At 35.5% G+C, this 13,245-nt stretch overlaps 1 pseudogene; it reads left to right on the top strand.

Moving 5' to 3' along the window:
• LOC110321029 overlaps positions 1–12,398 on the top strand; it is a 14,800-nt pseudogene extending 2,402 nt beyond the window's left edge.
• Positions 12,399–13,245: the final 847 nt, after the last annotated feature.

The raw sequence follows: 13,245 nt of genomic DNA on the forward strand, positions 1-13,245 counted from the left end.
TACACACTCTAACTCACACGATATGGAAACTGAGACGCATCTGAATGTATTCTCTGGCTTCATAGACACATGGTACATACATGTCTGCACACACACACACACACACACACACACACACACACTAAATTTTAAAAGTTATAACTAAATTTATTGAACAACAAATTCAATATTGAAAATATGCATTCAAAGAAAGGAAGCGTAAAATGCTATTCCCAGACAGTATTTTTAGATAAAACTGTTAAGAAGACCCCTAGCACAATGAAAAATGCAGTATCAAAAATTTGGGGTATCAAATAAGATTACTTTTGTTTCTAAATATTGGATGCTTGAGATTTCTTTTTCAAGTTTGATAGTTCATACACTCATGGGATGAGTTCCTCTCTCTACTGGTGAAATTGTTATCAAAATTTTCTCTTTCTACTTTTATATCTTCTTTCTTTGTAAGACCCAATTAGTTTCTTGCCTTAGCATAAAGGAAGAATATGTACTAGGACAAGGGTAATTACACCATTGAAGAAAGTGACACCTTTCCCTAACACCCATTAACTGTCAGTATTTCCATGAGGTTAGGTTGGTACTTCACGAACAATTCCCATATCTATCATGACATGTTGATTGGCCTCATCTTATGAAAGTCATACCAGATGAAGATATTGAGATTTCTATAGTATAAATGATAGTACATGTTTTAGGACATTTAAGAAGTCTCATTTTTAAGAGTTCAATAATACTTTCATGTTTTTCTAAAGCAAACATGATACTTCTTTCTCCCAGACCCTTCTTACCTCATTCCCTTCTCCACACCATGTCATTTTACAAAATACTTTCTATAACTCAATTAGTTCAGTTAGTGCTGCCTAAACGTGTATAGATATATAGCCATGCACTGGAGCCAGGCTCTTACCAAGGCCATATTACTCAAGGTACCTGATTCTTCCATGCCAAGTAACCATGAGCTGTCAATAGCCCCTGAATTGAGGTTAGGACCTCTCAAATCACAACCACCAATCTATACTTACATACTGATTGGTTTGTTCATGTGTGTGTCTCATGCAGACAATGAGAGTATCTGTGAGTTTATCAGTGCAACTGCATTGCCATGAATAGAGAACACTGTGTTTCAGCAATCTTCTACTTTTGGGTTTCCATATCTTTCCTGACCATCTTCTGAGATGTCAATATAATCTGTGGCAAGGGCTTTGCTATACACACTACAATATTATAACCACCTACTAATTTTTCTCCCATTTCATCTCTATGTGCATTTAGTGTTACTAACATTTAAATATTGTTTACATTTGGATATTGTTTTAATAGGCTACATTGTTGGAAAATATGGGCCTTATGAAATTTGGAGAGTTTTTTGCCATATTAATGGGAGTTCACGACACACAGCCAGTTTCAGATGAAAACATTACAGTGATTGACACAGACTTCAGTGACATTCCTGTTCATCTGTATTTACCCAAAAGGAAGTCTGAAAGGCAGAGACCAGCTGTGATTTACGTTCATGGTGTCGCCTATATCTTGGGAAGCTTCAGTAAGTATTGATTTAAATGTAGGTTTCATTTGATTGCATTTATTAGAGTATATGGATCACTGTGCATTCTCATGACCTTGATACACTTTTCTTCCACAGTGATTTAGTTTACCCCTTAAACAGTTGATAGGATTGCTTGGATTTATGCAATTCTGCTCTACATTTATTTCTTCCATTCCAGAGATGCTGCCTTATGATTCTGTAAACCAATGGACAGCCAGCAAACTTGATGCTGTTGTTACGGCTCCAGAGTAAGAGACCTGGCAATCTTTATTTTTGTGGTCTTTGCCCTCCCAGGATAAATTTGGTTTATAGTCCAAGTCTCACAGTCCTCATGGTGGCTGGGCTACTGCTGGGGGATTTTGGTTTATAATTCTTTTCCTTAGTACTATAATATCAGTGAGTCTTCAACAAGGCACAATTTTGCTTTCATCTCTGCCATGGGAGACACCTGTGAGATACAGAGAAGAAAGCATCTTTGTCCATGAAGCAGTGATAGCTCTGAGAACATAACGCTTACACAGGTAATATACCTACAATGTATACCCATCATATCTGAGGGGTGTTGGGCTTTATTTGACATAATAACAAGAACAGTGTATATTAGAGTTATTCCAGGATTCAGTAATATTAGAACCAGTGCAGGGACCATTCAAATATTGCAAAAAAATCTTTTAAATGGCAGCTCTTAGTATTTTATGACTTTTGCTGCTCAAATGTCCAACAATACGCTGGAAAGTTTTATATATGCCTGTTACTTTATGACCTACTTGGTGTATTCTGCACTTCTTAATTCCCATCATGAAGTTGGAGAAAATTAGCTTTTACTTGCCAATGGTTTACAAAATTTTACACTTGGGCAGAAATGCTAAAGAGAATTTTGATTGATAGTATTATAGAGTTAAGCAGCAAAGATTAGAAAGCTCAGTACTGTCCTGTTCACAGCTACCTTCTCAAAGCAAATGGAATTACTTATGCCTGAGAAATTTCTAAACAGTAATGATAGTTTGCTTTCCTTGTTATAATTAACCAATATTTCCATATCACAATTTAAAGAATTTTTTAAAAGCAGTTCAATAAGGTATATATATTTTAAACATTCCATATTTTTAGACCTTTTTGTAATTAGTATGAAATATATTACTTTAATGTTCTTGGTTGATATTAAGCTACTTAAAAAACTTAGACATATCTTAAAATTTAAAAATTTACAAGGAATATCTGAATATTATTGTTATATAACTGTGATTAATTGAAGAAATCAATGGATATTTTAGTGTCTAAAAGTGAGAGTTAAAAAGTGTGACAGCTCAATTGAGGGGTGATTTTATAACAAAACCCAGTGAGAGGTGGGCAAGAAGGGGGAATGTACAAATTGTGATACTATTTTGTCTTAAGACTTACAATATTTTAGTAATATACTTTATATATTCTTATATTAAACTTTTAATTTTAATTCAAATCTTCATGCTTATTACATGAAATTTTACCATTCTATGGAATTTTGATCTAAATAAATTTCTAATTAAAGACAGATACCAATGTTTTTCTCTAAGATTTTTCTAATTTTAAATTCCTTGAATTATCTAATCAATGATCATGAGTTGCTTTTGAAACCCCATCTCTATTAAGGGCCTGGTGAAGGTTACAGATTTTCTGAGGGCAAAGATGTATCCATTCTCCCAATAGAAACAATTCCACAAACCTTTTAAACCAGAATCTACTTCTTGTTTTAAAATAGAAATATTTAGTAAGCCAGGTTTACTTGATGGAATTAAATGTTCAAAATGGGCTAATTAAAAAAAATCTGGGAAAATTGAGATATAATTGAAAACATAAACATAATCATAATTTTGTTTGTGTGTGTTTTTTTCCCTTTAAAGCTACAGGCTCACTCCTCAGCATCTATTCCCAGCTGCCCTTGAAGACTGTATTTTTGTGATCAAGCACTTTCTTCAGGATAAAGTTCTTGCAAAATATGGAGTGGATCCCACTCGCATCTGTATTTCAGGAGACAGTTCTGGGGGCACCTTGGCAGCAGCAGTGACTCAACTGGCATGTTATATGTATTATACCTGATAGAAACTAGTACAGTTTAGTCCTAAAACAAAAGAAATAGTCTGGATGTTGTGATTCCATGATTTTTGGACTATAACTTATACAATGTAAAATAATCCAGTAAATTTATTCTTTTTGCATGATTTTAGCTTTAGTTTTGGTTTTAAGTAATAAAGTAATAAGTAATAGTAAATAAGAATTTCATAATCCTTCTTTCTCTCATCTATCTATCTATCTCTGTGTGTGTGTGTGTGTGTGTGCGTGTGCGTGTGCGTGTGTGTGTGTGTGTGTGTGTGTGTGTGTGTGTGTGTGTGTGTATCTCTGTGTGTGTATGTTTACTGAGCATTGAAACCAATGGCCAATGTTGTGTACTTGCTAGACCAAAGGTCTTCCATGAAACTATGTAATATCATCCTTTTAAACTCTTCTCAAGTTGGCCTACCAAGTTTAAAAATATTCCAAGGACTATGAGCTACCATTTAATATAAGCTTTACTGTTAATATTTTAATGATCAATTGTAAAATCTCTTGTGATGTTTGTATCACTGTACTTGATGTGTATTAATTGATTTCTTGTCTCTGTAACTAGAAAAGATGACAAGAAGCAGCTAAAGGAGAAATGAGTGATGGGCTTATGGTGACAAGGTACATCATGGTAGAAAAGCCATGAAAGTGGGGGGGGGGCTTTATCTCTGGATGGAGCGGGAGGGTGGAGCTGTTTGCTTACATTTCTCCAAGACACACAAAGTGTCATGAAGCAGAGGATGTGTATGAAGGTGTCCAGTAACTTGTTTCTCCTGGCTCACTGCACTGTCTCACCCATAGGCCAATCTAACAGAGGCATTTTCTTTAGTGTTCACTCCTGTCACATAAATCTAGCTTTTGTCATGTTTTAAACAAAATAAAACAAAACAAAACCAGCCAGAACAATTGAGTTTTTGTCACTTTGACACAGAAACAGATTATCATTCAACTCTAGCCTTTCCTCTCTTATTTATTTGTAATATCTTACATTAATATTACGATACCAATATTCAACACATTCCAACTTTAAAGTCCCACAATCTTTGCAAATTCCGAGACTTTGACAGTTCAGTTACTATAAATTATTCAGTCTCCCTACAATTCCAAAGTCTATTAGTGTGGGGTCCTGGAAAATAATAAATTAATTAAATAATTTTGCATTCCAAGAAGGGAAGAGTCAGTACTGATTGTTCCAAGTAACCAAAAATTTCACTTTAGTGGTTCTTAATTCAAAATATCACACAAATGCCCATGACAGAGTCTTTAAGAGATTTTCAAATTTCTGGACAAATGCTGCTTACTGGCTTGACCCTCATGGCTTGTTCAGTCAGCTTCATCATTCCATCCAGTACAGCCCACCCAGAAGCTGTGTTGTCCACAATGGGATGGGTACTCCTTTTAGAAATCACTAGTTACGAAAATGTGCCACAGGTTTGCCACAGGCTGATCTTATAGAGACATTTTCCAAGTAGCTTTATGTTCTCATATAACTCTAGTTGGTGCTGATTTGACAAAACCTAATCAGGACACCCATCAAGTACAGTTTGCGCTGCCCATATATTCTTAGATGTTTCAGTTTTGCTCAAGGCGAAGTCACCAGGAGCCACATCCTTAAAGTAGACACACTCCTCCCTTCCTAACATACATAAAAAATCAATAGCTCCTATGGGAGAGTGAGACTTTGAGAAGTCAAAATTAATGATGTTTAAGGATTGGCACATATTATTTGTTAAGTAAATTTAATAGTCTTCATAAACACTAGAAATCTAAGCGTGTGTGTACTTCAGTTCATGTTTACAGGACGGGCATACCACATTTATAATGATCTTACATCTCTTTGTATTTTAACTTTTTTTCTTTTAAAGTTTTTTAACCTTATCATGTTTGACATGTATGAGTGGTTTTGCCTGCATGTATGTTTGCGCCCCATGTGCATGCAATGCTCACAGAGGCCAGAAGATGGCAATGTATTCCATAGAAAGTGAAGCTATTGACAGTTTGAGCCACTGGGATTCAAAATTGATTCTTCTACAAATGCCAAGTCTTCCTAACTGCTGACACAGTTCTACAGCTCAGCAACATTTCTGTCATTAAAAGCAAATTATAATATTTTTTTACTGGAAAATAAAAGAATATATGATTTTAGAACTTCCAAGAGCTATCTATTAATAGCATTTGCTAACTAATATTGCAGAATATTTTTCTTTTTAATTCATAAGTCTGTTGGTTGACCAAAGATACCGAGCTTCATCTGACCTGAATCTTTAGAACACCTGTCTTCAATGATGATTTTTCTCTTCAATTTTCTTTTCTTTCTTTTATTGAGAAAAATTAAAGAGTTCCTGTTTTAGAAATATGATAAAATCCTATCTTAAGCTATATTATATTCTTAAACTATGCATATCTATATAGAGAGTCTTGTCTGTGCCATTTCTAAAATTCCTAAGATATTCTAGTGTTACAATATAGCTTTTGGTATTCACCTTATTTATCGAGGTTCTCAATCAAACTCAGATCTCACCCATTTGGCTGTTCTTGCTAGCCAACTTACTTTAATGATGCCAGTTCTGCTTTCACAGGCTGGAATAGCACACTACAGGCCTACATGTCACATAAATGGGTTCTGGAGAACCAAACTCTGGTTCTAATGCTTTGTGAGGCAAGAATTTTAACAGCCACCACATGTCTAAATACCAATGAAAGTATTTTATCTTTCATGAAGAATCACTGGCATTGTGTGTCTTGTGCTTAGATATGTATTTTATACCTAGCAGAGGATTGGAAGTGAGCACAGATTATGTCACTATTACAATTATGATACTATCTCTATTACAGGATAAATGTGCACACCCCATCAGCATCTACAGTTTCTGCTTACTACAAATTAAAAAAGGATAGGTTGGAAAAGCACTATGGTTCACCCATTTTCTCACGTTCTTTAGTAGCCCTGTAAATGATTAAAATGGAAAATTACGTAAGGAAGAACGAATGTGAAGGGGTTCATTTGTTGCTTCTTCTTCATTGGAAGCAAGTTCTAATTTCAGGAGAAGCTGAGAGGCTATTACATCTTCAAGATCTTCAGTTTTTTAGCACCTCACATTCAGATCTAGAACATGGGCTCAGAATTCTGGTGAATTTAAAAGGGTAGAGCAATAAAGCAAAGTCTGAGATGGATAGAATGAAATAGCTATTGTGGGACTTACATGCCAGCCTCAGTGAAACACACGTGTCAGCTCCTGCGCTCATCTACATGATCCACTTTCCTATTAAGTTCAATTTCATAGGCCTGCATGTAAAAGAAATTATTAAGAATTTTAAATTATAGCTGCTGAGCTTTTAAACAAACATGAGGTCCTTCTGGATACAAGACTTTTGACAAGTTCTTGACTGCTCTTTCACACATGATAATCTCTAATGTACCACCACTCAAAAATGTTGTTATACTATTCTAAACCATGCAATTGAAAAACAATGTAAAATGTTAGAGATTACATACACAAAAAGAAGTCAAGTATTTGGAGCAGATCAAGGAGGCAATATCAGAGATGGCTTGAAAGAGGAAAAGGAAGATAGAACTCATATAATTATATTATAAACTCAAAAATAAAAGAAGTAATTAAAATGTGCCACTTCACTGAGGAAGAGTATTACATTTTTTAAGTCAATCTTCTAGCTTACTAGGCTCATATGTCTTAACTGTAATTTTTCATGAAGTTTCAGAATGAGGAGTCATGTTGTTGAATGTGACATCATTTTTCTGTCCTGAATTAAAAAGGAATTATTAATTACAAACAATGTCAGCTTTGTCCACATAGCAAAGATAGAATTACATGTTATCACATTTCATTTCTCTTTTGACCTTTGCAAACTAGTTTGAGTCATTTTTTTAAAGGAATAATATTATCACCTTACTCATATCCTTTTAGTCAGTTTGTATGTAGGGTAAGAAATGCATGCTGGTGCATGCTCATTTTGCAAGAAGCACATCCATTCTTGGATGATGTTTTCATGAGGCTCGATATGAGTGTATTTTCCTTCCCTGAAGGCTAGACTTTCTTCCATGGGATTGTGTAGCACTTATTCACATTGCCTATATTAATTACAAGACATACTTGTTAAGTAGCTGCTACCTGCTTTAAATACTGTCTGTATGGCTGCAATGATAACATCTCTCATTTTTTTATTATTATTTTCTTTATTTACATTTCAAATGCTATCCTGAAAGTTCCCTATACCCTCCCCCGCCCCTGCTCCCCTACCCACCCACTCCCACTTCTTGGCCCTGGCCTTCCCCTGTGCTGGGTCATATAAAGTTTACAAGACCAAGGGGCCTCTCTTCCTAATGGTGGCCGATTAGGCCATCTTCAGCTACATATGCAGCCAGAGACATGAGATCAGGGGGTACTGGTTAGTTCATATTGTTGTGGCACCTACAGGGTTGCAGCCACCTTCAACACCTTGGGTACTTTCTCTAGCTCCTCCATTGGGGGCCCTGTTTCCATCCAATAGCTGACTGTGAGCATCCACTTTTGTGTTTGCCAGGTACTGGCATAGCCTCACAAGAGGCCGCTATATCAGGGTCCCTTCATCAGAATCTTGCTGGCATGTGCATTAGTATCTGGGTTTGTTGGCTGATGATGGGATGGATTCCCGGATGGGGTAGTCTCTGGATAGTCCATCCTTTCATCTTAGCTCTAAATTTTGTCTCTGTACCTATATCCTTTCATGGGTATTTTGTTCCTTATTCTAAGGAGAAATGAAGTATCCATATGATGGTCATCCTTCTTGGTTTTCTTGTGTTTTGCAAGTTGTAACTTCGGTATTCTAAGTTTGTGGGCTAATATCCACTTATCAGTGAGTGCATATCTAGTGACTTCTTTTGTTAATGGGTTACCTCACTAAGGATGATATCCTCCAGATACATCCATTTGCCCAAGAATTTCATAAATTTATTGTTTTTAATAGCTGAGTAGTACTCCATTGTGTAAATGTACCACAGTTTCTGTATCCATTCCTCTATTGAAGGACATCTGGGTTCTTTCCAGCTTCTGGCTATTATAAATAAGACTGTTATGAACATAGAGAAGCATGTGTCCTTATTACCAGTTGGAAGATCTTCTGAGTATATGCCCAGAAGAGGTATTGCTGGATCCTCTTGTAGTACTATGTCTAATTTTCTGATGAACCGCCAGACATCTCTCATTTTTTAAGAGTATAAAAAGCTCAAAATAGTATTAGTTGATTTATCCTTGCATGCAGTGTCTGGAGGGGACAGGAGTGGGCACTCAATCCCCTGGCTGGAGTTACAGACAGTTGTGAACCACCATGTGAGTGCTAACAATGGAATTCAGGACCTCTAGAAGAACAACCACTGCTATTGACTGAGCTATTTCTCCATAGTATGACACATGGTCTTTAATGTAAGGTGAAAATTGAACATTGGTGCTTTGGAATTAAGGCATATAGCTCTGTGAATTTAGGAAGTGACTCTCTTGCTTAGGTGTTTGCATGCAAAAAACATACAGGTGCACACATATAGGTAAAATGAAAAAATGCACCAGGGTATCTGCAATAATTGTTACCAGACTGATTACCCTGTGGTTGTGGGTAGTATAGGGTCATTATCATTGGATATTTTATACACCATGTAACTGAAGAAGATTAAATTTGACCTAAGTCTTGAAATAAGATAGGTAAGGATGTTGGAGTCTAGATTAGCAGACAATGTAAGGGAAGAAGTATGGCTATCGGGATTGGAACATTTGTGGGAAATGTTGTGTGCTGGAGTAGGAACACTAAGACCTGCACCAATACTGCCTACCAGCAGATCCTGTTCTTTCTGCTTCCACTCCATGCATTCTGATTTGTCAACCACACTGGGAAGAAAAAGGGATTTCTACTCAACCATTACTACACCTGCTTCTTCATTTCTTTGAGGTGTCTACTAAAGGTTGTAAAGGTAGCTTCATGTAAAGTATTGAAATAATTCAAGAAACATATCACACGGTGGTTATTATACACCTCTTTTCTAGCTAGGAGGGAGTGGATAGTCATCCAACTGCAATGGTTTTCCGTCCAAGGTTCTAGTATACAGTGCAATGAACGAGAGGGTCTCTGGGTTCATATAAAGCTGAACAGCACCCATTGACTCTGGGGTAAAAGTAACTACCTTAAAACTCAGTGAGATATAGGACTAAAACAGGCAGCAGTTTTGTTAACATGTCTTCCATCTGAACCCCCTTTGATCAAATCAGACCCCATGATTTCTCTGGCTTGTTAATGGATAAAAATATTTGTGGTTACTTCTCAGATTTCCATGGTGTTAATAAATCCAAGCAATGATAAGTCTTCAGTTACTGAACTTTCCTGGAGAAAGGACCCTAATAATTGAAGGTCCTATTCACCAGAGCTTCTGTGAGATTTGGTATGTGATATTCTGAAAGTATTTTAGTGTACTAGGAACCACTGTTTTGGGGTTTCTCATAACAAAGGAGGGTGGTTTTTGGAAGTACTTTAAGGTAAGGACAAATATCCCCATATCTTACAATTTAACACAAAGACATGGAAGAAGTAACTGTGTGGCTCAGGACAGGGTGAGAGAGACCTGCAAACCCAAATATCCCCCCCCCCCAGCTCTTTCCATTCTACTAACCTGTTGATTTGCTGACATTTCTTGGTTTCTTTTGATGTAAATTTTGTGGAGTTTAAAATACTGCTGAGAAAGTCGTTATTCTCTTTTTTCTTAATGTGTGATAGATTTGATTTAATTAATTTTTCTCTTTTTTGTGTGTTGGTGGATTTATATTCACATGAGTGTGCATGTTTGTTTGTTCTTGCAAGTACATATGTTGTACATACCTGTGTATAAGCATGTGACAGTCAGCTGTTTCCTCATTTTCCTTTCCATTTTTTTTTCTTTCTGACATAGGCTCTTACTGTCAGGCATTTGTTGGCCTGTAACATTATATGTAAATCACTTTTGCCTTGAAAATCATATATATATATATATATGATTTCATATATATATATATATATATATATGATATATATATATATATATATGATATATATATATATATATATATATATATATATATATATATATATATATTCATAAGTACTTTCCACTGATCCTGGAGCTCACCAGGATCATGTATTAGATTAAATAGCCAGTAAACTCAGATCTTCCTTTCTTTCTCTACCCTAGCCAAGCACTGGGGCGATGCTACCACTATGTCCAGGTCTAATTTCAGGTTATGTTTCTAAGACTTATTCTGGAAAGGATATTACCAAGTGAGCCACCTCCCCAGAATTAGATTTCACTTAATTCATACATTTCTTGTATATCTCAATAAGCCATGAAAAACTTAAGCTAAAGTATAATCTTCCAGTTCCTCAAGTGCCATCAGGAGGCATTATCTCAACTGGGGACCATGTAAATTATACATGAGAGAGCTACTGCTTGTCTTAGCCTCAGTTTTAGTGTGCATATTCTCCTGAAGTGAGCAGGATTATAAAATGAAAGGGAAGAATATCCTTAAAGCTACAAACTCTCATTTCTGGTAAAGACAGATTACACATAAAATGGTCGACTATTTCCTTTTGCCCTTCTGATTTTTGTATTCTTTGTATTTTCTGTCATGTTATAATACTAACTAGCTAAAGGTAAGGCATATGACAGTATTGTCTTCACCATGTAACAACAAATGGTTATGTTCATTTGGATGACTCTTGACACGCTATTTTATTATATTTATTTTTTATGCTCCTTTAGTTACTATTTTTCCAATATTGTTATGAGCAAGTTAGGTATCATGACATATGCCTATGTCCAGATCACATGGGAAGCAACAACTTTTATATAGATAAAAATAACTTGTCACCAAAAACTAAAAACATATTTTTAAACATAACCTTCCTGTCATGTTCAGTAGGACTCTTCAGATCATGGTCCTATTTGTTTGCCATGTGTGAATGAATGTGTGTGAACAGGAGAGTGTTCACTGAAGAAGATGAATGATGTTCATGTTTCACTCAATGAGAAAATATGAGAGTAATCATTAGACACTGTTTGGGTTTGGAAGTTTATTTACCTTAGGTTCTTAAAACAAAGGTGCCACCCCTTCTGCTTAAAAGCTATTGGCTCAGCACTCATTCTGTTTTAAATTTACAGCTACAGGATGATTCAGAATACAAAAACAAAATTAAGGCACAAACCTTGCTATATCCTGCACTACAGGCACTTGATACCTTAATGCCATCTCATCGAGAATGTGAGTATGGTCCCTTTCTGATGAGGAAGGTAGCAATTAGGTTGAAATATCTATATTGATCAGAAGATAAAGAATTGCCCAAGACAATACTGAGAAATGCACATGTGCCTCAAGAGTCAAGATATTTGTTCAAGTTTGTTAACTGGAGTGACTTCCTTCCTGAGAAGTACAAAAAGAACCATGTTTACAGTGAACCAGTTCTTGGAAACCTAAACGCATCCCATCCAGGACTTGAGGATAGTAGGGCATCACCTGTGTTAGTCAATGATTCCCAGTTACAGAAATTGCCATTAACTTACATCCTCACATGTAAACATGACATCCTAAGAGATGATGGACTTATTTATGTCACACGACTCAGAAAGGTTGGAGTTCCCATCATCCATGACAATGTAGAGGACGGAATTCATGGAACCATATCATTTGCCACAGCACTGTTTTATTTACAATTAGGTCTGAGATTAATAGATAAGTATATAATTTGGTTAAAATAAAATCTATGATGGTACACGTAGCTAGTTGGTCGTTTATTTAGCAATGTAACCTAAACGTTACACTTTAAAATATTTTAAAAATAAAGAGTTTAACTATGACTTGAACTTTGGATAAACATAATTTAATTGGGTGTGATGAGACAGTTACTTTGCTAATTTTCAATGCTGACAAAATTGGAATATTTGTTTCATAGTCATCTTTATTATCATGAGTTGAGATACACCCTAAGATTTCTAATCTAGTAGTTCAGTACTAAAAATTAAGTGTAGTTATATTCAAAAGGTCATGACAGTTTCCAAGTAGAGATGGAAATGGGATGATAAGCGAGGAGAGAATTTCAGGGAGAAACATAGCAATAATATATTTATGGAGTGCTCATTACACAGTATTTCAGCCAAGAATTTTAAGTGTGCACTGTCCATACAAAAAATTAATTTCCTTAGGGTAATTAAATTAGATTAGATTTTGTTTTTAATTCACTTTATATGAAGTCTATTTACTACTTATTACAAAATGTTCATGTGTATTAAAGAGCAATGTTGATATCTTCATTACAAATCATGTCAAACTTTATGTATTTGAACCTTAGCTGAACTATAGGAAGACAAAGCCAGGTATGGATCTCCTAATAGGATGTTTGTTATAAGCAGTCATTCCTGGAATTATATATATGCAAGTAGCCCTGAATCATATATTCATACACACACACACACACACACACACACACACACACACACACACACACACACATGGATTGGGCTGGATTTCAAGGAGGAAGTACTCAAAAGTATAATTATTCAATTATACTTTATCTTAATTTTTAAAAGGCCAAAACTTTTTTCATTCTTAGATAGT

This window comes from Mus pahari, chromosome 4, assembly GCF_900095145.1.
Source record: "Mus pahari chromosome 4, PAHARI_EIJ_v1.1, whole genome shotgun sequence".
NCBI classification, from domain to species: Eukaryota; Metazoa; Chordata; class Mammalia; order Rodentia; family Muridae; genus Mus; species Mus pahari.